At 40.2% G+C, this 26,366-nt stretch overlaps 1 protein-coding gene and 1 long non-coding RNA gene across 7 annotated transcripts in view; one reads left to right on the top strand and one right to left on the bottom strand.

Moving 5' to 3' along the window:
• katnbl1 (katanin p80 subunit B-like 1) overlaps nucleotides 1-26,366 on the bottom strand; it is a 64,730-nt gene that overhangs the window by 5,435 nt on the left and 32,929 nt on the right. For 3 of the 6 annotated variants that reach the window (XM_077552181.1, XM_077552179.1, XM_077552184.1), the window contains 2 exons: nucleotides 21,303-21,384; nucleotides 9,003-9,068 (listed from right to left, as the gene is read on the bottom strand). The gene's annotated coding sequence lies outside the window, so the exon portion shown is untranslated. The remainder of the gene's footprint in view (nucleotides 1-9,002; nucleotides 9,069-21,302; nucleotides 21,385-26,366) is intronic. The other 3 variants (XM_077552182.1, XM_077552180.1, XM_077552185.1) reach the window with 1 other exon arrangement.
• Nucleotides 20,857-23,872, top strand: LOC144039167 (uncharacterized). Its single transcript, XR_013289377.1, has 3 exons — nucleotides 20,857-21,018; nucleotides 22,364-22,503; nucleotides 23,291-23,872. It is a non-coding gene; the product is annotated as an uncharacterized LOC144039167 (long non-coding RNA).

The following is a 26,366-nucleotide window of genomic DNA, read 5'->3' as shown; positions in this document are numbered from 1 at the left end:
CATCATGACAGGTACGGTGGTCACGTGATATAAAATATATATAAAAAATGTATACAGTATATATATATTAAAATATTTATTGCCGAATTTTCACACAATTTTTATTATCGTACACAGACTGCATCGATTAAAAACAAGGCAATTTGCCTATATCTGTCTCTTCTTGCCTCCAATTCTCCTCTTGCACTCATTAATCATTTATATATTTATTAGTCAGGCACTTTGGCCCGCTGCCTTTGAAATTACTTGAACCCTTTGGAAGTTAATGTTGCTAATTGTGTTGACATTATGTAAGATTGTGAGAGCCGCTTCGTACACTGCATCTCTGTTCTCGGAACGGCTTCCTGCCACCATGGATGAATTAGGATCCTTGTCCGCAGGCTGCACAGCAAATCAAAGGAGGAGCAAAAGTGTCTGGAGGGGAAAAGGTGGCGGCAAGTTCAACATTACTGTCAAATTATTCAGAAATGCCCAGGAAGGTAATTACTTTCAACCACGGGAGTATTGAATGCTCCAAAGAGTCCAATAAACATTCCAAATGTGTCATCTTATTATATTCTCATCATCATTATGATTACATCTCATTATATTCTCATTACATATTTGCTTTTGCTCACTTTCATCAGCACAGAGGAGTGTATTGAGCACAGGCAACAAAATCTTTATTCAAGGAATGTTGTACTTTGAAAGTTCCCATTTCCAACGCTAGATGGCAGTGTTTGTCCATCTCTACCGGACATTTTAGTATCCAGTCAGTACATCTGTTGTGTTGATCCAACTTTGCAGGCCTCTTTATGGTCAGGTGTCATAATGTTTTTTTTTTTAAATATACATATATAGATGTCTTAAGTTCTATTAGCATTGGCAACAAAGGCAAAAGCGCATTCAAACAGCTGGGAGCAGCTGCTTGAAAGTGAACTCACAAAATCTCAGATGTCACATTTCACATTAAAATGCCACTCAAGCCTCTTCTCCTTTGATATGGTCTATAATTCCCAGAACTGCCAATGATCTGTACATGTCATTGCATAATGTTACATTTCGTTGTGAACGGTCACCACCTGCAGAGAATAACATGATCACGAATTCCTTCATCCATCATCATGACCATTTGAATAGAGGACATCAAACACACTCCTGGCCAGCACAAGCACTGCTGTATACGTTCACGACATGTTCATACGTCAAATCGTGATTCAGTGCTCCCGCAGCAGAAGCGATAAAACATATTTCCAAGAAGTATAGAACACAGGCTGCATTGAGGATCCCATTATAGTCAAATATTTTTGCAGGAAAGATTTATTGTTGAGTTGATGAGTTGAACGTCTATCTTGGCTTGGGATGTTCGGGGTGGGGGGGTGATGTTCATTTACTTTTGGCATTTTCAAGCAACATAACATGAACCCCACAGGAAATAAAGTCATCATACAGTATGTGCAGTTGCTCTCATTTGGTCCTTTTGAACAAACAAATGTTTTATTTTTTTTCCCTCATACGACTTTTGATTTGTGTCATATTTGATACATCCTGTCACAATGCTTTCAATTCGTACATTTATAACTGTCAAAAATATAATATTAGTATTTCCAAAAAGCAGAAGGAACATTTCCTACTATTAATAAGTATAGGCGTGTCTCCTTTCTCATTTGGGGCGATCTTGCAAGGTTGCTGGAAAAGCCATCAGATGGGTGATACTGCCCTCTAATGGATTATCCGTGCAATTGCATGTGTCAGATTATATATGTCGGTGTTTTCATTTTAAAAAGAAAATATTGTACTCATAAAAACAGAGGGCTCAAAATTCTTGTATTTAATATATGTTTGACGTTATTGGGTTAAAACTTGCTCTTTTTAAGGTATTTGATAGCTATTGGACAAAAAGCTAATTAGTGCGTCCAGTGGATAGAATAGATTAGGAGTTGTCAAATTGCATACACAGCTCGCAAATGTAATTAAACCTTACATTATAATATATTTTTTTGTTTTCACAGTTTTAAGCAAAACATGTAAAAAAAAAAAAAAAATTGTCTGTGAGTTGAATTGCATGCAGTTGCCTTTAAAAGGCAAGAGCGTGCACAAATGAGCGTATTTTAGTTCGATTTGAGGCAATCAACAGCTTTTTGTAACACTCAGAACGAGCTCTCTACTCGTATTTGGGCCCACGCCGCGTGAACAAATTGCTCCAGCTGTGTCGGGTTTAATGGATGCCTTTCTCCAGATTGTTTGTTTCAGCCCCTTCAAGGTTCACAGAGGCCACTTTAGAATAGTTCAGAAAAATCCATCTAGTTTAGTCTCAAAATGCACGGACGGTGAAATCACCAGTATTTCAAAGAGGTGCAACAGGTTCGACGGGGCGCTTTTTAAGCGATGAACTTTCAACACGATGGACAACCATTTCGCAATCGAAAAATCCGAATCGTAACAAATTCCAAAGGGGGCGTAACCACCTGCTTGCTGCTCTGTCACAGCCAAACCAAAAATAACAAATTCGTCTGCTGTTCGCTCACTCAACCTGCAACCCTCAACGAGGCATTATTGGACAAACCTAAACGGACCATGACTCAGGAAGCACTTAACTAAAAATATCACACTAACAATTTGAACCAAAAGGCAACAATAGAGGCGGCAAACAGCTGTGAGGAAGCGAGCGGGCACTTTTTTTTTTTTTTTGCAAAACGTTTTGTATTTGCATCCAAGCACGCTAACACTTCCCATGCAGAACTAAACAGATTTGTCACTGAAACCACACAGAAACGTCTGGAACAGCTTTGCTTCCTCTTACTCGCTGAGCGTGTGAATAACAAGAGAAGGATTTATGCAAGTGGGGGGGGGGCACTGACACCAAGATGACCAGGTCGCGACCATCCGTGCAACATCCAATACTGGTCAAAATATGACCCTGATCCTCAAAAGTGGAATTGAACACAAGGCAATGTGGGAAGCAGATGTGAATAAATCACCCCCGCAGGTTCTAAGAACCTCCATCCATCAATTTTCTACAGGGTTTTTCCTCATTATTTGGTTCCGATATTGGCACCGGAAAATCAAACCTGTACTGGTATTTACTAGGGGTGCTAGAAAAAAATCGATTCGGCAATAAATAAATAATGTTAAACAAACTTTTTTCAAAAACCTAATTTTTAATAATCTTTTCGTTTTTTTAAATATTTTTTCAAAAAAAAAAAAAGATTATTAAAATTAGGGCGTCAGGCAATAATTTTTTTTTATTGTAATTAATCGCATGACTTCAATAGTTCGCTCATGATTAATCACAAATTTTATATTCGGTCTAAATGTACAATTTTTTTTCTTACTCTTGTTAACAAAAGTGGGAAAAAAATGTTAAACTAATAGAAATAGTTCAAATGAATTTTTGACGTCTATAGCCGTCAATGGCAGTGAATGATAGTATTGAAAAAGACAGCACAACTTACTTCACTACAACCAGCAATTTGACAGACACAAACAGTAAAGTAAATGAATTAACTAGTAAATATTTTAAAAAGAAGCTTCAAAGACTATTGTTGCTCTCATTTGAAAGAGAATTAAACATTTCGTTTTAAAACAAACGTGTAGTTTAGCTTTTAGTTTGCTAGCTTAAAGCTAAGGCTAACACAATGGAAAAGGCCATAGACGCGGGCTAAGCATTAGCATCTATACAGTGGCGTCATAATAAGGCTTTTTTTTTGGGGGGGGGGGGTCCAAGTGTCAACAAGAACGCATTGATACCTGGCACCTTCTTTTTCTCAGCTAAAAGATGGAAAAGTCACTTGAACCACAGCTCTTTGACTGCCAGACGTTTTCAGAAAAGGGATGCCGTGGGTGCCAGCCGATTTAAGCATTTTTGACTGATCTTTCAAGGTCCACAGAAAATTACTTGTTTGGACTATGGAAACACACATACTACCAAATGAAAGATTGAACTCTCATCTTTCATCAGAAAAAAAAGTTTGTTTCTACCTTATTCCGTTTTTCAGTAATCAACAATAGAAAATGGTTAGTTTCACCTCTGTTTTGAAAAAACGTATTTTAACGTCTTTGGCACTCCTCCATAGGATTTTACTAAACGTTATTTAACGTTTTTGGCAGTCAAAGAGTTAAAGCCTGCATCTTTTGCATATCATTAATACAGTCACGTCTCACATCGCTTGGCATGTTTGCCTGCACTCGGAACCCCACACACTTGCTGTCCCGCATTCCTGCCGGCTTGATTAGTCACTAAGCCTTCTGCGCTGTTATTATTACTGCAAGAGTATCCTGGGCCATAAGACTTCAACACCAGAAAATTCCTGCCCCCCCCACCCCCCGTCCTCTCGTTAGGCTCTGTCAATTAATGACGTGAATTCCCCAGAAATCTCAGGTACGAGTGGAATGAATGACCGGAATAGCGTTCACTGAAGGCCTACAGTTCTTGCTCCGTGAACTGATACATCTTTCAGTGCTAAGCTTAAATTTGTTATTTTGCATGAGTTTTGACAGTTTAACTGGATCTCGTAATGCCGGACCAACTTTACTGATAAAAACAAATAAAAACACACAGTATGAAATTGTCTCGCCTTTCTGTACTCAAAAGAATCCTTGCCTGATAACGTTATCATTGTGTTAATCAGCAAAGGCTCATCTCATGTTTCTCTTGTGCTCATGAGCGTATGTCTAAGAAAAACACAATTTAATCAGGCAGCTGGAATATTTTTAGGGGGGTCACATTACCCCAGGTAAGGCTCGTCGGAATGCGGCATCCACCGTACTGTTATCAGCAAATGACCACGAGCTGATGAAAGGTCGACCTTTTGGATGATTATATATGATGTAACTGGCATCGATGACAGTCTGGATGCTGCTTGATGCCGGGCGTCTCAAGGTGGCGGATAGGGTTCGGGGGGTGGGGGCAAACTTGGCAGCTGAAGCTGATTGGCACCGAGACAAATGCATTGGCGCAAGAATTCTTCGGGACCACACATATTTTGTGTTTGTTCAGTAATTACGCTACTCAGAGTGGCCAGCGGGGAAGCAGTAGCGGACGCAGTGAATCAAGAGGAGCCCGAAGGGCAATAAGAAAACGAGCCTCAACTTACTTACAACTTATCCAATATAAAATTATTCACAGAACATACATTACTCAATATATGATGAAGAAAATGGGACTCTCAGACTCCGACATTTGTCTCCAATGCTTACAAAACACTACAGACACTTATGTTCATGCTTTATGGTTATGTACTCCGGTTATGTATTTCTGGACTAAAGTCTTAGAAAAACGTTCCGCTATTTTGGACTGTAGGATACCTTTATTTCCAAACTTGTGTTTGCTAGGTGACCTAACAACAACTGACTTACCACATAAACAATTTCAATCTACACTTGTAGCCCTTACTATCGCTAAAAAAACAATTCTTGTTAACTGGAAAAATAAATCGACCAATGGTCTAACCTCCTCATAAAACACATTTTAATGGAAAAAATATCTGCCTCAAATAAAAACCAAATATCAAAATTTATAGAAACATGCTCTACGTATATAGAATTTTTTAACCTAATTCCGGTTACTTAATTCTGTCTGTTAGCGAGAGCCACTACATCGTGATAACTTACATTGATGTTTCTGCATTTGGCAATTTATTATTATATTATATTATTAGTATGGGATTTTTTTTTTTAATGGGCTTTAGGTGAACTGATGAATACACACGCACGCACGCACGCGCACGCACGCACGCGCACATGCTCACCCACATACAAAAAAAAATAAAATATATATATATATATATATATATGTGTGTGTGTGTATATGTATATATATATATGTATATATATTTAAAAAAAAATTTTTTTAATTGATTTGTTTGTTTAAAAAAAGAAAAAAAAAGAAAACGAGCCTCACAAACTAATAGGAGCAATTCATCTGAATTATTTAAAACTGACAATGAAGAATAGCATACAGTCGCTCACAATACTGACGTCTGTTGTATAATAAACCGGAGATGGGCAACAGGTGGTCTGTTTTGTTCCAAATATCCCACCCCCCCTTCCACCCAAAAAAATTTATTCAATATATACCATACCATTTTTTTTGTAGAAGTGTGAAATGAAGGGAGCCGCTTCAATTGGCTGAGAGTCGGCAGCGTTCCATCCTACAACAGTGCAGAGCGCCCTATATATACAATCACTGTTAAAATTGTCTCCCTTGTTTGATTCACTATATACTAGGGGTGTCAAGGGATAAAAAAAAAAAAAATAAAATAAAAAGTAATTGCAATTAAACGCGTGACTTCAATAGTTAACTCACGATTAATCCTAAATTTTGTATCCGTTTTAAATGTACAAGAAAATGTACCAAAAATATATATTTTTTTCTATGTTTTCATACTCTTATTAACATAAAAGTGGAAAAAAGTCAAACTAATAGAAATTACAATACAGTGATTTCATAATAATCCATAAAATTGAGTTAAAATTTAAAAAGATTTGCTGTACTGTAAAAAATCGAGTATGATATTGATTTGTGTTGAGGTCATTTTTCTGCCACTAGATGGCATAATTGCATTTGTAAGACGATGACAGCTCATTGCATTTTCCATTTCATATTAAGAGCCATCTAAGCTAAGTGAAATTCGGCACATTTTTTAAATTGTAAAACTTGACCCCTGTCTCCACAAACCTACGCATTATTATTAAATTTATTACTAATAAATTTGGACCTGGATGTGTCTGCCGCATTGCAACTGTATTTCCCCCAATACATACAGTCATTAATTGTGCGTTTAAAAAAAATAGTGGCATAAAAGCAACTTTAAATTAATAAAAAATTAACACACTTTACTACTTTAAACTAAACACCCCTTGCTTATGTAGGAAAAAACGCCTAAAACGAAAAGTCTCTGTGCGTTCAAATGCTGTCCAGTGACCCTTTGATGAGCTGGTTGCGCAACCTTCGCTGATGCAGGTTCAACCTCCGACGGAAGGTAAACAGTGTGAGCTGGCAAATAAGCAAGATTTGCATTTGATTCACACAGAGACTGCGAGGATTAGACCTGCAGACAGGCCCAGATGAGAGGAGATGTCTGGTGAAAAAAGGCCTCTTCAGTGGCACCGGGGGCCGAAGCCTCCTTCATGTGCTCCATATGGGGGATCAGGCCGTGTTTGGCCGAGAGGTAACATGCTACCACAGTTGAAAAGTCAACCACAATGTTGGCACAGGGGAAGCTTAGTGTAGAATGTAATACTGTATGAAGGGAAAATATTTCTGGGATCGTTTTTTTCCTATTTCCCAACAACACAAATTAGACATGCTGTTCTGTTTAAAGAAACCCAGTTAAAGCATGTTGAAGTGCAGGAGTCATGTGTCATTTAATTCACGCTGTAAAAAGTGTAACGTCATAGTTAAGCGCAGTGCTTGTTTGTATAGATGAGCACATAAATGATCAGATTTTTTTAAAATATAAAATATATTTTTGGAGCACACATTTATTAACTCCTTGTCAAACGAACTGTCAACGGTTCTTGTTTACTTTTTCTTTTTTGGGTGAACATATAATCTGTATTAAATAATTTTAAATACACAATTTCCTGTAAAATAGGAAATTGCTACTCTCTTCTTCTTTGATACAGAAATGCAGTCTTGGGTTTGTCTACCATCTAGTGGTGAAACCTGATATTACACCTTTTTTTTTAATTTTTTTATCGTGCACCACACCGACCGAGTGAGGCCTGCCAGTTGCTCATACCTGTTCTTGTACTTTTAAAAAGATCCCCACTGGCAGACTACAAGTCTTTATTTTATGTTACTTTGCACGCAAACTCAACACATTTGACTGAGACCTTAGAAAACCCCAACCGATTCTTCGAAAGATCAAATGTGGTTTTGATCATTTTCTCTTTTGGCAAACCGAAAAGTGTAGAAAATGATCAATGTGTGTGGGTGTTTATTTTCACATGTGAGACCAAATCAGCAATTTGATTATAAGAGATGGGGATCCAGAAAAAAAAAGAGAAAAAAAAAAAAGAAGAGATGGGGATTTAGAGAGGTCAATGATCTCTTTCCAGTAACTTACTGACGTTGCACAACGATAAAAACAACTTGTCTGTCAATCACGCCGACAGAAGCAAAACTTGGCAGGTGGCAAAGATGTAGAATTTGCAGCGGAACAAAAGGGGGGGAAATATCTTGGCAGAAATGTGTGGTTTCTGGTTCAAGTCATTTTCTCCATTAAATGTTTGGTGTGCGGCGTTTCGATGTCGTTTCTGTTGGAAAACAGCCAGCCACGATGGCGCAGGTGATAAGATAAAATTGTCCTCCATCAGAAGTACAATGAAGGCCTTAAATTGTCATTTTGAAAAGCAAATATCTGATCATTGTCATTTAAACAATCTAAAGAATTAACCAACAATCTACTATAACATTCAGACAGACTGACCCTAAAAATATCCTTAATGGTAAGTTGAAGCAAACAAGAGAGCCACTACATCGTGATAACTTACATTGATGTTTCTGCATTTGGCAATTTATTATTATATTATATTATTAGTATGGGATTTTTTTTTTAATGGGCTTTAGGTGAACTGATGAATACACACACGCTCGCACGCACGCACGCACGCACGCACGCACACACACACACACACACGCACATACAAAAAAAAAAGGATACAGTATATATATATAGATATATATATATATATGTGTGTATATGTATATATATATATGTATATAAAAAAAAAAAAACGAAAAAAAAACAAACAAAAAAAAAAAACATTTATTAATTTTTTTAATTGATTTGTTGGATTAAAAAAAAAAAAAAAAAAAAAAAAAAAAGGAGAGCAATGATGATGTCAAATCGAATGAACAATACTGAGCTCACTTGTAAAAAAAAAAAAAAAAAATTGAAGCAAACAACACAAGGAAACTATTTGTTATGCGACTAGCCCCCCCACCCCCAGCCCCATCCCCCACCCGAACTAAACCAATGTTTACCCTATGTATGCACAGTTCTCCCCATACTTGCATGGTTTTTGTGAACGGTTGTTTGCCTACAAGTCCAGGGTGGATCGGCTCCAGTTCACACGTGATCCTAAACAGGATGAACAGTAGGAAATGGAAGCATAGATGTTTACGTGAAGGCAGAAACAAATGTTAACAGTATCTGATTGGTCAGACAGATTTTTGCAGTGGGTGAGTGAACGAACCAGGGCCGTCGCTAACCTAATTGCGGCCCAATTTCATTAGCCCCCCCCCCCGCCCCAAAGAGTGAGATGAGTATAAAGAATATACAACTATGAACTACACCCAATCAACATCCTCTCATTTTCCAAGAATGAACTCTTTCACCTGTGACGCATTCCAGAGCATGAAACCTTTCCCGTCCAAAAATGACAATAATCAACGGCATTTCAGTGTTTGTGTTTCCCAGACAGGTCACTATCAGTCATTTGTGAGAAGCTGCTGTCGATTCAAACAGAAAGCTAAGTGATACCGAAAGGAGACTTTGAGACATACAGTAGATAGGCCAAACACGAAAAAAAAAAAAAAAAAGACTAACTACATCTAAAAAAAACAAAAATGTAAGTAGAATCATCGTCTGTAATGAAGTGATGCCAAACATCGAAGTAGAGTAAGCGAGAGTGTCAGATAGTGAGGGTTTGTGTGAGTCCACAGAGCGGACCTCGTACAATGCCCCTCTCTGTCTGGATCTTCCAGCCAGCGATGATGGGCCACTCTCTCACATTCTCAATTACCACCCACCTCACCACCAAATATGTTACGGAACCACAGAAAAGGGAGGTGGGCAGTTGGACTTTTGCATATTTCTTTTTTTTTTTTTTTTTTTATAATCCCCAATATGCTCATCAGGAGAAGGGTACCCTGGTGACTTTCAGAGGTGGCAAATCCAGGTCCAGAAAGTAAAAACCCTAGCACCGTTCGGCTTTAGCTAGCTAGCTCCCATGGTCCTTGCTTAGCTGCTAGGGAGCTAGCTAGCTAGCATCAATGGCTAAAGCCAAACTGCGGCAAGATTTTTACTTTCTGGACCTGGATTTGCCACCTCTGGGGATTTAGAGAGCCATTCATGTTCTCGATATCCATCCCTCACGACCAGAACATAATTTCCTTGATTTGTCAGTCTTGGGAAATTGTTGTATTTTGACCGGGCTTGTCTGAAGACAGAGAGGACAGTGGGGAGATTGTGCAGAAATGGGTGTGAGACAAAAAAATGTGCAAACAGGTGCTTGCTGCACAGGGTTTGGGTGAAATGGGATGTAGAGGAAATCCTGCGGCCAGACCGTTCTAGAGATGTGTATCAGTCGGTCTTAGACAAGCGACGGAGCTGGGCAAAAAGGACAGTCACAGAGAGCATCTGTTGGGCTCTTACGTAACTTAATGAGGCTGCGGTTTTTAGGATTTGGCTTCAGACAGAGCAGCGCGCTGTGCGCTGAAGAAATACTTCCCCATCATATTTTCCTCTCGCTGTTTAAGGCTGTCTGTGACAGATGTGCAGAAAAAAAAAAGTGACACATGCACATGCAAACTTGGGGCTTTATTTACTGTGCTGAAAATATGCGCGTGCATATTGCATTTTTCAATTGGGAAAAATTGCCGCGCAATTCATTTTCAATATGTCATTCTTGAAATGAAATGAAAATGATTTATATGCGACGTATCGTCTATTCTCAATGCAATTTTGAAGCGTCGGAATTTTGGAAGAGCTGAGCCAATCACAAGAAGGAGTCATGCCATATATGGCCAAACCGTCTTTCAACTTACATGCAAGGGCGCAATTTTTTTCGGGGCTTCTGTATCAAGTAAACACAATGTTACACAGGATCGGCGCATACAATTGCCAAGCCTTTAGTAAGAGTTTACTCAAACAAAACATGACATTTATCCGGATGCTGGATTCCCCAAAATGATCAGAATGATCAATTTATTTATTTTTTGCAACTCAGCAATATGTTTGTTTCTCTTCCACTACTAACACTTCCAATTTCACACAAACTTATTTTTTTTTTGCTTGTGATACTCTCCCAAATGGTCTCCATTAATTTTACACCAGTTTCCAACAGCGCATGCAATCCGCTAGATCCTGGTGATCTTAGTACAAAAAAGGGGAGGAGCTAGAGGACTTGGCGGTGAAGACACAGATGACGCTAGGATGAATTGAAAGGTTTATATGACAGTGGCGAGTCCAGCCATAACGTACGTCTTAGAAAGAATGACATGACCAGGTTGGATAGGCAGCCAAAGAACACAGAATTTAGCGCCCACTTTTTGAGATTTTAACAAACCAAGCCCTTTAGATTGCTACAATTGCACAAAGAAAGGATTCCGAGCTACTGCTAGTGTTTTATCATTCTACTACCCTCTCCACTTCCTCTCTGAGTGCTGAAAGATTTGCTGGCTGACAGAAAACAGGAGCTCATCTTGTTTTGAGGAGCCAATGAGCAGACACGGGCTGATAACGTTACGTCTAGACATTGAATGTGAATCTGGAACAACCAGACTCTGTCCTATCAGTCTCAGTCACCAGGGTTCTTCCTATAGGAACTAATGACAACATATTCTTCAGCATATGTTTAAAAAAAAAAAACAGTGGTTTAGTGTAGGCTGACAACTACAAATATTTTTACCCTTCTATCCCATGGGAAAGCTTGTCAAGAAAATAGACTGCATTTTTGAACATGTGAATCATTGACACTTTGATGAGTTGACAATAGAACACCCATTGTTTTCTCAGGGATGTGATTTGACCAAAGTGAAATTATCTGAAAATTTAGCCGGGGGTCTGGGGGCCGCTGGCACCCAGCTAGGTCCAGGGCAGTGCCCTGGTGGGGGGACAAGGGCCCGGAGCTCATGGGTTTTCCGTGTTTTTAAGTACTTTCAATGCACTCACATGACAAAGAAATAGACAAAACAACAGCATAAATTATCCCATATAAAATGGCAGTTTTAGTCAACTCAAAATCAGTCACATTCAAAAACATTGGACTGCCTTTGCTTTTAAAAACTATCACTGAGAATATCATCATATCTAACTAATGTGATTACTAAGTTAACACATAAATAATGTTGAAGAGTTCAAATTTCATGAACAAATAATTGTATCATGACCAAATGAAAAGTAACTCATATTAGAGCATACCACAAATGTCTTTGTTATAGCAGAAGATGTTATCTGTCGGAGTCATGTGCATACACAATGACCTACTAAAAAAATAAAAAATAAAAATAAAAAAATCGAAAATTTTTTTTTTGGGGGGAGATAAAAAAAAAAGCGGAATTCCGCGAATTAGCGGAAAAATCACATCCCTGTTTTCTATATCTCATGGCCACCTGAAATTAGATTTGGTCCATAAAAAAAAGTCATCAATCACTATAATATGATTAAATGCACCAATGATGTCATGAGAATACCCTAGGAGGATACTCAACAGTCTTCGCAGTAGTTTAAATGATTTACTGAAGACTGTCCAGGCCAACAAAGCACAAATATTCCGTGAGTGTGCAGACTACATTCACACACACGTGTACATTGTTTACATTCACGATGAAAGCTGGAGAAGGCAGCCTTACACTAGGGTGTACTAAGCCTCTGGACAACATAGTAGTAAGAAAAAGAAACCCCAGCTGATCCTAAACACACAAGACCCACCGAAGACTCCCTCACTCACAATGTTCCTCTAACCGACACCTCTTAATAACACACCCCATCCTGTGTGTCAGTTTACGTTGCGCATGTCACATGTGTGCTAAGCCTCTGGAAGCTCTGAAAACAGACTTTGGGGGTCTCGGGGGGCCTCTGAGAGAAAACACGCGGGGCAGGCTCCTCGCTATGTGTGGCTGATGCTGGGGCCTTTGCAAACCATCACAGCTGAATAAATGTCCTTAAACAAAATTTTACATGGACAGTAGTTCTCCTTTTAGATTATCCATTGTTTGATTGTGTCCACTGTCTCTTAAAGTTTCAGCAAAAACATGATAATGATGATAATTAGTTTGATGAATTGATTTCTGCAATGATTCAAAGGATTGTCCCACGCTGTTGCCATAGTTATGAATGAAATACGATGACCAAATCGGTTTGCCTGCTCCTCGATCGAATCAACCAAAATCGCGACACGCCACCTGCACCACAACTTAGACATGTTTCTTTTTTTTTGCGAGTCTAAAATCTAGTCTACTATCTGACACCAAAACTCTGTCTGCCAGAAAGTCGTCGTCTCGTGCCAACGTCAAAAGTAATTATAACAAACAGTAGTAGGGGTTGGCTACATGAAGGAAAACACTTGGTCATGCAAGTCATCAGAAGTCAGTAACTAACCCCCTCTGATGCTCTGCCATTTTAGGCCAGTATTAGCAGGCTGCGCTGTAAGAAGCAACCGCTGTTTGACAATTACTCTTTTTGACCCCTCGCTGGCAGTTCACAGTTTGCGAGCACTTGAACGCACTCTGAGCCACCTGCAACAAGCAGGCCTCCTCACGCTTAATATCCGAATCAAAGGCTTGATTCTGCTGCATGGCATCCTGACAAAGCTGCTGTTGATGCAGACTGGACCACGTCACTGCACAAGGACGGATGTTTGGCAAATGCTGAAAGCCCGTCGTCTCTTTTACACCATTTGTTTCGTACAGTTATACTTTCCAGGTGTTTGGGTCAACGTTTGGGTTCTCCACTTGCAGCTATCCACAAAGACTTCCTGCGATTTAATACAATTTTCTCCCAATATGATATAGTCTTAATCTGTATAATTTTTGTTAATGTCGAAAATGCCCCAATGAAAGTAATTTCTTGCTATGCATGAGTTGCTCATCGATTGTGCGTTTGGATACTTTAGAAGATATGTTTAACAAGGCGTACAATGTACATACCTCCGGCATATGAAGGAATGTTCTTGATCATCATTATATAGTCATGTTACATATACATTGTACATTCTCTGTAAACAAATGCCATAAGCGTGCACACAAAAGTCTACTCAACATTGACACGCGCTAGTGTTAATTTTAACCTTACGCTAACAAGATTAGATTTCTATTATTGAACAACACATCCGATCACTCAAGTCAGTTACATTTCGGAGAGGGGCAACGGAGTTGAAACGTTCAAGCATATCTCAAAGTAACGCAGGCCTCAAAGCCACAGATTCAACATGTGCAACATCAAAGTCAATGACTTTGATCTCTTTCGACATGCACGCCCTCTTGTTTCAACCGCAGCATGCGCTGGACAATGAAACTGAAAGCGCCTTCTGTCATTTTTCTGACACGTGCAAGGGGAGGATGGATGTGGGAGTAGGAGCTTTTAGTTGTACTAATGTTTACATTCCCCACCACTGTGACATGAATTATGGGTTTGGGGGAAAAAAAATGTTAATGTCTAAATTCCCTAGAAAAAGACAAAAGCCAACTCTGTGACAATAATCCAGCCAAGTCGATTAGGATTTGCATGATTGTAGTCACTTAAGAAACGCATTTTGATAAGTGCTGCCTCATCAAATATCTATGCAGATATTTAATTATATATTTTCATGGCACATCCATCCAATGAAGAAATCATATCTTGACACAATGAAAAGAAGTCAGTGTATAGCTTGAGTACACCCTAAAGTGAAAATGTCCAACTTGAGCACAGTGTCATGTGATTAATTTGTGTTATATGGGCTTAAGTGCGGATAGGGTGCAGATGCGTTAAATTTGGTATCACAGCGCCCACTACTCTCTCATACTGAAAGTTCATCGTGGCACCAAATGGCAAAGAAGTCCGTAATGATCTGAAAAAAGAACAGCATGGATGTTGTCCCGATAGGAAACCTCTTCTGAAGATGCTGAACAAGGTGGCCCGCAAACACGTTGCCAAAGACAAGCAAACGAAGGACATGGATTGCCGGAACCATGTCCTGTGGTCTGATGAGACCAAGATAAATGGATTTGGTTCAAATGGTGCCAAGCGTGTGTGGTGGCATATATATATATATATATATATATATATATACATATATATATATATATATATGCCGTGGTATTTATTTTTGCACAGATAACCCTTTTCCCACTACTCTCTCATACTGAAAGTTCATCGTGGCACCAAATGGCAAAGAACTCCGTAATGATCTGAAAAAAAGAACAGCATGGATGTTGTCCCGATAGGAAACCTCTTCTGAAGATGATGACCAAGAAGGCCCGCAAACACGTTGCCAAAGACAAGCAAACGAAGAACATGGATTGCCGGAACCATGTCCTGTGGTCTGATGAGACCAAGATAAATGGATTTGGTTCAAATGGTGCCAAGCGTGTGTGGTGGCATATATATATATATATATATATATACATATATATATATATATATATATATATGCCGTGGTATTTATTTTTGCACAGATAACCCTTTTCCCACTACTCTCTCATACTGAAAGTTCATCGTGGCACCAAATGGCAAAGAACTCCGTAATGATCTGAAAAAAAGAACAGCATGGATGTTGTCCCGATAGGAAACCTCTTCTGAAGATGATGACCAAGAAGGCCCGCAAACACGTTGCCAAAGACAAGCAAACGAAGGACATGGATTACCGGAACCATGTCCTGTGGTCTGATGAGACCAAGATAAATTGATTTGGTTCAAATGGTGCCAAGCGTGTGTGGTGGCATATATATATATATATATATGCCGTGGTATTTATTTTTGCACAGATAACCCTTTTCCCACTACTCTCTCATACTGAAAGTTCATCGTGGCACCAAATGGCAAAGAACTCCGTAATGATCTGAAAAAAGAACAGCATGGATGTTGTCCCGATAGGAAACCTCTTCTGAAGATGCTGAACAAGGCGGCCCGCAAACACGTTGCCAAAGACAAGCAAACGAAGGACATGGATTGCCGGAACCATGTCCTGTGGTCTGATGAGACCAAGATAAATGGATTTGGTTCAAATGGTGCCAAGCGTGTGTTGTGGCAACCATAAGTGTGTCTTGTCTACCATATATATATATATATATATATATATATATATATATATATATACATATATATGCCGTGGTATTTATTTTTGCAAAGATAACCATTTTCCAATTTCTGTCATCAGCTTTCCATCTTTATTGAAGATTTTTCCATTATGTAACATTAAGTGAAACACCCAACTGTGAGGCTGCCAACGCAAACGTGAGTGGCCCGAGCAGGTAAAATCTGCTGGAATGCTGAAACACCCTCCTAATTTTACACAGGAAAAACACATCTTCCAAGGATGGATTAGTCCGATTAAAACCAGTCGTGTTTAGACCAAATACTGTATATGTTCAAGGGATACTGATGGTCACGTGGATATTTTCGGAGGCCCCGCTAAGCGCTGAACCTCTGGCCGTTTGGTTATGATGGAGCGCCTGCAGGAGATTGAACTGTGAGCGCAGCGAATGAAACCATAACACCCGAGGGAAAGCGCGGCACACTCAAGTCTGGCGACTAAACATTTCAAGGGAGGTAAATTTACAATTGCACCTAAGCTCCTGTGCATTCTTCTTCCCCAGTCTGCTTCATCCCTAATGCCCGGAATATCATGCTCAATGCAAGAGCTGTGTGTATAGATTTAATGGCCGGGCGCTGGAATATGGTGGTTTATTTTTCATCTTTGAGAAAACATTCCAGGCATGAATGAAGGCAGATGGGAGATTGAGGATGAGGGGGGGAGGGGGAGGGGGGGTTACAGAGCACGAGAGACAGCGTGAATGTGCAGCGAGTGATTTGTCAAAATGTTGCAAAGAGAGACGGCGACACATGAGGAGAGGGCCGATCGGGGGTTCTTCGTTCGCAAACAGACGATCATGTGTTCGTTAGGACCGTGACATGCAGACCCCCTCCCTCATGAAAGCTGCCCCATAAAGTTGGCAAACTTCCGTCTGTCTTAGCCCCACAGTGCTTATTTTCGTCTCCTGATACCTGAAAAGATTAAATGGGCAGAGTGCAAACATAACCCGCACAGACATTTCTTTATAGCGCTGATGTACACCTGCAGAGGGGATAGCGTCCATCAAGGGAAGTTCCTTGAGAAGACTGCGGGGTCAACATCACCTCACAGTGGACCCAGTATTCCCTTCATGGCTAATAAAAACAGTATGTGCCACAGGTGTGACCCTGTGAAGTTCAAAGCTCAATTGGTGAGGATGTGGAAGTGGTGGTTCCCAGTAGCGTCCCATCCTACCCTCCCTCGTGGACAAAACCCCAAGATACTTGAAGGCCTTCACTTGGGGCAGGATCTCCAAATTTTTATACATCTAATGGGGTGGCACATGTGCCGAGAAAGATCCAATGAAATATAGCCCAAATCCGTCCGTCCGTCCGTCCGTCCGTCTTCTTCCGCTTATCCGGGGTCGGGTCGCGGGGGCAGCAGCTTTAGCAGGGAAGCCCATACTTCCCTCTCCCCAGCCACTTCAGCCAGCTCATCCGACGGGACCCCAAGGCGTTCCCAGGACAGCCGAGAGACATAGTCTCTCCAGCGTGTCCTGGGTCGTCCCCGGGGCCTCCTGCCGGTAGGACATGCCCGGAACACCTCCCCAGGGAGGCGTCCAGGAGGCATCCGAACCAGATGCCCGAGCCACCTCAACTGGTTCCTCTCAACGCCCATAGCCCAAATCCAGCTGGGATATTGTTTTCTTTCTTGAGTATCCAACATCTATAACGTCCACAAACTGCATATTAGCTGGACAGTAACAAGGAGACAGACAGAAACCCAAAGGAGTTCGATATGGGTCTTATCCACTGAACATAACCAAATACAGGATACATCACCAGATCCAAGCTTCTGTCTTGCCAGGAAACTTTCTCACAGTACCACAACCTGGTGTGGATGCGGTGAATGAAACTCTCTGTCAAGGAAGGAAGCAGGTCAAACCTCACATATGCATATGGAAATTTGAATTTACCCCAAAAAGACCTTCCAATGGCCCATCCAACATTCAGCCTTCAGAGTTCCACAAAGACGTTCTGAAAGGATTCTGAAGGGGGTGAGGCAGACATTAAAAAGTTTTTAAGGTCTGAGCTGGAGGTCTGAGTCGACACATCTCCTACTGTAAGACTCTGGCAGAGCCGGGCCGGCTGGAACTGTTGCTGGACACGGGTGCCCAATTGATGGTGTCTATGCCAAATATACCTTAATATGGACACCCTGTTTAGTTTGGAGAGGCGGGACGGACGAGCTGCTCACTCAATGTACTCGGGGGAAGGAAATAGCAGGGATTTAGCACTGCAAGCGAGGAAAGGCCGTTAAGAGTGATTTATTAGCTGTGAAGATACCCTCGGTGAGGTCAAACGGGCTTTTCTGGATGTAGAAGATGCAATTAAATTCCCAATCAACAGTTCTCTTATTATGTTCAAAATACAGTCACTCTCTCGTTCCCTCTCTGCCCTCATTATGTTTGGCATCTTATGCTGGCCTGCGCACGCCTGCCAGTTTCCTCTGCCTTTACCAACATAATTAGTGAACTTTTGCCCAAACCGTCTTCTTAAGCAGAAAAAGAACAAGAAATGAATGCATACCAATGGAAAACAATGATAAAAGCTTGATACGGTGAGAAACTAACTATCCATGTAAGAAATGACAACTAAAGGTGGAGGGAACTGACTATGCGTACCAATGACATCGTCAGTGACCCTGGGTGACCCAGTGCGGGTATAAGAATCAGTGTCCTTTCTTTTCTTTGGTCCTTCCTCAGGGCTCCTGACGGCCTCACGACTCTGGCTGGAAGTGTTCGGTTTAGGTGAACGGTATGGGATTTTTTTAATAGGTTTTAGGTGAACACACGCACGCACACATACAAAAAAAAAAGAAAAAAAAAAGAGAGCAATGATGATGACATGTCAAATCGGTAAAATTACCGAATGAACAATACTGAGCTCTCCAGAAAAAATAAAAAATAAAATAAGAATCAGTGTCACCAGAGGGTCAGCCCCTCTTTTCTCCTTGCGAGTTGTTTACATACCACTCGGTTCCACCATTCCCTTGCGGATCAAACGAATTGTCTATCTATATCTGTTTTCCGTTGCTGGGAGCCCTGTGACCATAATTAGAGCTGTGATTTTATTTTCGCCCTCCAGCGGCTGTAACGGTGTTTTCGTTTTTGTTTTATGTTTCGCAGCCAAATGTGGTCTACCCTCTCCAGGCATGGGGTGAGATTGCTGGTTCCTTGTGGTTGGAGCCTATCAGTTTCTGCAGATTTTATTTTACCCTCCTCTTGGCGTGGTCTTTGGCCCTTCGTGGGCTTCTCAGTTGTCATGTTTATTTCTAGTCATGTTTAGTTCCTGTCACGTTTAGCTTCTGTTTTCCTTGTGTGTTCCCCTTGTCTTGTCATTTCCTGTTTTAGTTTGAAAATTGACTCCTCTCGTTTCTGGTCACTTGCCCTTCCTCGTGTGGTGTGTGTGTCAACCCTGACTCCTGATTGTTTCCACCTGTGTCCCCATTACCCTCATGTGTCATCCAATCAGTGCCCTCAGCCAGGTGTGTCTTGTTATGTCATTAGTGTTGGTCTATTTAGTCGGCTGTCTCCCCCCTGTCTGTGTCGGTTCATTGTTGCCACTGTCGTAAGTCTTTCGCCACGTCACGCTGACCTTTTTGCCTTATCAGGATCCATGTCATGTTGTTAGTCTCGCCTTAGTTGTTTTGTCATGTTTAGCTTCATGTTTGGTTAGTTCAGTTTATTTTGTATTTTGAAGTTAGCTTTTTTTGATTAGAAATTAAAACCTCTTTTTGGACTGCACCTCTGCCTCCTTGCTCTGCCTTCCCGCATCTGGGTCCTAAAGCCCCCACCTTACTGACATCAGTGAGGTTTGTGTCTGGGATTCCTCGTGATTGTGCTGGTATTAGTCATTCCGTGTTGTTAGGTACCACCTCTTGTGGTCAGCAGGGATGATGTAGATACATAATTTAACGCCGGTTCTATCTATGAATCCCGAATGTCCACCATAGTATCTTGTCACTCGGAATCCTGAGTAGATTCTGTGGGACTGACCATATTGTGACACTTGGCTCTTATACCCCGCACTGGGTCAGCCAGGCGTCACTGATGATGACGTTGTTGGTATGCATTCGTTAAGGCTGGTGGTCATTAAGGCTTCAAATAAGTTAACTGTCGATTTATGGCATTACGATAGTTAACCTCAGGAGTTTTTGTCCGCTCAAATTTTAAGGTTCCACCGTAGTTGAACTGTGGTTGCAAGAGGTGCAAAGTTATGACACATAGCAGTTTTCCATAAGATCTCTCCATCGCAAACCCCGGTGCTGATTACCTCAATACTCAGTAAGTTCGAGCGCATGTGTGTTATCAGTCCAACAAGCGCTGACTCACCTGACAATGAGTCAGAACAGAGGGGTAACCAAAGGTTGATATGTGAATTAAACATTGTAAGAAAGGCTGGGAATGTTTAATTCAACATCTGGAGACCATGCATCGATTGCTTATTGACGGTAATAATTTCTGTGAGAAGAATTGTGAAAAGCCTCGTTATATCCAGTCAGACGCCAACGAGTGTGACGAGAGTTTGGCGGTCCTTGTTTTTTTTTTTCCCAGGGAAACCTTTATCTGTCCTATCTGCTTTTAACGCAATTCGTAAATTGAAGATAATTTGTCGTCCCATTATAGAAGTACTTTCCCCCCCCTCCTCATTTTCTTGGTTGTTGTGTTTGTGGAGTTTAGACAACAGATTATGAAGCAAATCTTATCTTGTTTTTTGGCCCTACTCTTATTTTCAAATCAAATTTTTAAAAATAAAAGATATTAAATGCTGTAATTATTTTCTGCCCAAACATTAAAAAAAAAAAAAAAAAAAAAAACTTAGCAGACAGCTTCTTGCCTTTTCTCCATCTTCTCTCATCAAATGAGCGCTGGGCTTCCATACAGTTTAGGAGTCACCATCCCCATTGTTTTTTTCCACGCAAAGTATCCCTAATAGGAAACTGGTGTTTGTTCAAAGACAAGGATCGGGAGTCCTGCCTGGGCAGAGATTCCTAAGGAAAGCCCGGACTTTACTATCAAAAGACAGCTTTTGGGTGAGTAGAAGACCATTAGCCAAGTTTCCACCAAGCAATGCAGTTCAGTCCATCTTGCAAAAGTATAGTTCGGAACAGTAAAAACCCTGATCTGGCTTGTGTTTCCGCCCGTATATGTGATGGCTGCACCCGTTGGGAGGATCCAGCCCTGTTTGTCAAAAATGCTAGGTGGCTAAATGCTAGCATTACTAACATCACATATTATATTGTAAAAGAGTTTTGAAGGTTCCAAATAGGTGACCATATCTGGTGTTGGATAGTGAAAGGAGTAAAGGAGTACCAACCTTATAGTATCTCCGCCGTGTTCATACCATTTTAGGAATGAGCAGTAGCATGCTAGCATAGAAGTTTTGGCGACACGGGAGTCTGTAAAAGATAGTGACAAATCGTAAGAATCTGTGAAGAAAGCAGGATGGATTTGCATTTAAACAACTATTATGACATAACCAGCGTACAAATACACCTTCCTAAGAATAAGCTAGTAGCTACAACGTAGCTAGTGTAATATGTGTGTGACAACTCTCCATTAATCACTAGATGATTTTTCCTTTCTTTTGCAATGAATTAGCTAAATTAATGTTTACATTTGCTTGGCATTCAAACAACCGAGTGATTGTTTTTTTTTTTTTTTTGCCCCCATCTACTCGTGGTGTATCTGAAGCTAGCTCATATCTCCAATTTAGCCTCGCGAGATAAAAGGTCTTCTATGTCTCCCCTGAACACCGTACTCAGGTTTACCACGCTGACGATGAAGAGGGAGTCACGCGCGCACTGACTTGCTTTTGATTTATTTTGCCAACCTTTCACCTTAACATCCAGAAAACGCCTCAACCTTGTCAAAATATTGTTTCAAAGGGCAGTGAACACCGGAGGCTCTGTCAAAGACGAGGCTTTGGCAGAGAGGGGAAAAAAAAAAAAGTGTCAGAGATGGGTCAGGTGGGGCACACAAACTTCATAGAACATCCATTTATGACCAGAAATAATTTGGTATGAGCTCATGAAGGCATGAAAATGTGATATCTAGTTTGTCAGTTCTTCCCAATCAAATGTATTTATAGTTTTAAGGCAGTGCTAGAAAATCACGACGGCAACACAAAATGTTGACACGGCATTTTCACTTTGGGGTGTACTCACTTTTGTTGCCAGGTGTTTAGCTACGAATGGTTGTATTCTGGGTTATTTTGAGGGAATCATAACACCATTGCTATCTATATAAGCTGTAAACTGACTACTTTTCATTGAATAACAAAGTTCAGGTAACGTTCATGAGTACAATAACAAAACATGAAATAATTATTGATAGCTACTAGCTGATGATTTATCGGAATTACAATTTGTGCTTTAGGTCACATTTCTCGACAGTTGACTCGCAAGGAAATTGTTACTCATGCCAAACATGACCCGATGAACGCCAGTGAGGTCATCACAGTTCAAATGAATAAAGTTTAACATCCGAAGCATCCCTGGAGCAGAAACCCGTCTCAGGTAATGGATAAAACTCTGTGGGGGGTCAACCTGCGACCATGTGTTTTCTCACGCTTGTTAGAAATTATATGGGGCCGAGATTTTTTTGTGAAAACTTTCAACCTCAGTGAGTCACCTGTTACTACATAACAAGCCAAACGTCTTCTGATGATGAGTCATGAAAATAAAGACACTTCCAAGTACGTAAACATGAGATTTAGTTCTACAGGGTGTGTATTGGCATTAAATAATTAGATTTGTGTTAAAAATGTGTTAGTAACTGGAATGAACTGACTTAAGAGTGGGTTTGATGTCACTGTATTTCGTATATTTATGTTTTTGTTAACTACTGGCTTCTATTATACAAAACCTTTGAGACGTAAGAATTTGCATCAGTAGGGACGATTAATATTGTTTTGTTTAACCAAATACTGTGAGATATGATGTTAAATATAATGCAGGCTACACTGCTGTCTTTCAAATGAGCTGTTTGTTTGGGGTGATTTATGCAATAGAATTTGGGGTGCTAATTTACGAGCCGCAAGGCTTCCCATTCTGTCTCCCCCCTTTTGGTCACTGCGAAGACAAATTCCTCGTGTGTTTTTACATACTTGGTCAATAAATCTGATTCTGAATCCTTGAAAGATGGCAAGCTTTCCATCACACACACATGGTCGTGTACCATTTTTTTCACGAGACGACAGCAATCCTCTCACAAAGGCTGCCTGCCATTTGAATGAGTGGTAATGACCAAGAACAACACGACATCTCTTGATTAATCCCAAATATTCTCTCATGTTTATGGTAGACTATTGGGGAAGGAAGAGGCGGAAGACAAACCGAAGCAGAGACACAACAGGACTTTTGTTCTGTCTGGCAGCAGTCCGAGCTGGTGCCTTCCACACTCATCTAGTTTTGGAACGGAAAGAGGAATGTGAATTTTGGACACACACGTATGCTAAACTTCACAAGCGACGTCCGCTACAAATACTGTATCCCCTGGTAGTGTTTTGTATGTACGTACATGTAAAAAGCTTTTCAGGAAATGTATTAGCATTCGTTAGTTTACGTTCTAAAAGTAACACAGTTCAGTTCACCAGACTTCTTAACAGATCAGTTATTTCATTGGACTTATTATTACACATTCTCTTCAATCACCAGCCTGAATGGGAGACTGCTATTGGAATGCAGTCAGACCCCACCGCCCACATACAAAATGTTAAACGGATCCCCTGAGGACACACCATTGAGATCAGCCATCCCACATTTCGTTGTTGACTTTGAACTCCACAAGCTTGTTAGAACCGGTCAGAAAACAAGAAGAAAACGAATAAAAGTGTTCAGTCTCTGGATCACAAAAATTCCCCTTCATCCATTCTCGATATCTCTTGTTATCTCTCTCAGGAGTCTATTGAAATTCCTTAACATTAAATGAATCGTTCATCATTCACTGTCACCAATTATAAATGGTGTCCCTCAGGGCTCTGTCGACAGGCCAATTCCATTCTCACGTTTTGCTAATGATTTCATTTACCAGTGATTGATAAGAAACTCAATGGAAATACATACAATCCCATAAAACTGGTTGCCGGAGTCTGGCTAATAAAGCCACAGAAACATCACTTCCTTCATGAGTGCTGCAATGACCAGAGGTTGTCTCAGGAAAATATGTTGGAAACCTCTCATCCCACCGCCGCTAATGTTCTGGCAAAAGAAGCTGCCGTGACTTGAGTTGGTCGTGGCGGATTAGCGGCTGGCAGCCCATCCAGTCGCAGAGGTCACAGAGCGCTGGAATATGACCTTGATGCCAGAATTAAACAGGGGCCAACGTTTTGTTTATTTCTGCACAATATTACAATTTCCTGTACATGAATTTACGATAATCGTGGTAATGCACCTTTGTTCATATGAAATCGTATCTTCATAAACATGATTTAGGACTGGGAAATCTGTATTATTTATCTGGACAAACAAAGCCCCTGAACTCGGTGCACTTCCTGCTTTAGAGAGAACGTCTGATCTATCCTGCTGGCTTTGTGTGTACACAATACATGTATCCAAGACTCATAAAACAGCTTTGTTGACTCATTTTAGAGGTAAATAAGAGATTAAAAAGACTGGTTATGCATAATAAAAATGATGGTTGACTATCCTCAACATCTGAGGCAGCACGGGCCTAATTTCGAAGAAAATTGTGCCAGTGGGTACTAGTTAGGCCCAACGACAACATGAGTAGCCCTGGGGGTTTGTTCTAAAATATTTTTAAAATATTAAATAATATTTTCTATATATATAAAATATTTTTTAAATATTAAATAATATTTTCTATATATATATATATATATATATATATATATATATATATATATATATATATATAATATTTTTGTGCTAGAGCTTCATAAAAATCACAATAGCATTTGATTCCAATAAATCCTTAAAGTATATGATGCCATATGGATGCCCGGTAGACTACCTCACAAGAAGGTTCATACCACATATTAACTGTCTAGTCAGTGACATCATTCTGTCTTGGCAGTAAAGACCACCACGAGCTTAACTAGCCATACAGTACATTCTTGGAGACAGTGAGCTAATGATTGTCTTAACCATGTGTTTATCACAGCTACTGTTAGACCTCCTACTCAGACAGTTAAAAAAAAAAAGTACATAGAAAGAAGTAGAGGCCCTAAAAACATTTCATTATGTCCCTATTTCAACCTTTTGTGGATATTTAAAAAGCACACGGTAATTTATAATGTTTAACTTTCTGGTATCACAAATTGAGAAACAAAAAATGTGCAAGCAAACGTCACATTAATGATTAAAACCGAATTCAGCAACGGCCAATGAATCAGATCATAAGCAGCGGTCCAGATGCTAAAACCACTCAGTGAAAGTCAACACCATGATCATCGTTCTTACAATTACTTCATTTCTGGCCAGACATCGACGTTTGGTTGAAGCTAGCCAAAGTTTGCTTCTGTTTTGCTTCATTATTTCTTGATTTGATTGTTTTTCTTTCATTGTAAAGACTGCCAGCATTCACATGGGACAGCAGCGTTTGGATATTAACCCAAAGGCTGTGAATTTTCACAACAGTGGGACAAATTAAAAATGACCCTGTCATTAATTACAATACGACAAAGCCAGCTATACATCATTACCTGAAAAACTTGGAATAAGAAACCTGCTATTGGCTGGTGACGAGCCTTTTGTTTTGGTCATTAATGGCACTCACAAAGACGTTTTCTACGTCTTCTTCTTCTAGAGAACCCAACTAACAATTATTCGCTGAAAAACTCAACAATTTGTGCCAATCCACGCATTTTTGTGACCCTGAAATGACATCATCGCTCCTTCAAAGGTGCCATGTTAGCGGCGGCGTAACTAGCGTTTGGCGTCCAGCTGATAGCTAGCAAACAACGGCGTGATGAAATATCCCAGAAGAGGTTTAACAGGCAGACACCTTGTGAGGTTGACACCGGAGAAAGTAGGTCGGTCGCCTTTTTAACTCTTTGACTGCCAAGCGTTTTCAGAAAAGGGATGCCGTGGGTGCCAGCCGATTTAAGCATTTTGACTGATCTTTCAAGGTCCACAGAAAATTATGTGTTTGGACTATGGAAACACACATACTACCAAATGAAAGATTGGACTCTCATCTTTCATCAGAAAAAAAAAGTTTGTTTCTACCTTCTTCCGTTTTTCAGTAATCAACAATAGAAAATGGTTAGTTTCACCGCTGTTTTGAAAAAAACGTTTTTTAACGTCTTTGGCACTCCTCCATAGGATTTTACTAAACGTTATTTAACGTTTTTGGCAGTCAAAGAGTTAAGATGACACAGAAAAATACTGGAGTTTAACAGCTGGTAATAGCTGTAGAT

The sequence above is a fragment of the Vanacampus margaritifer genome, chromosome 19, assembly GCF_051991255.1.
Source record: "Vanacampus margaritifer isolate UIUO_Vmar chromosome 19, RoL_Vmar_1.0, whole genome shotgun sequence".
Classification (NCBI taxonomy): Eukaryota; Metazoa; Chordata; class Actinopteri; order Syngnathiformes; family Syngnathidae; genus Vanacampus; species Vanacampus margaritifer.
This window is presented reverse-complemented; position numbering and strand designations above follow the sequence as displayed.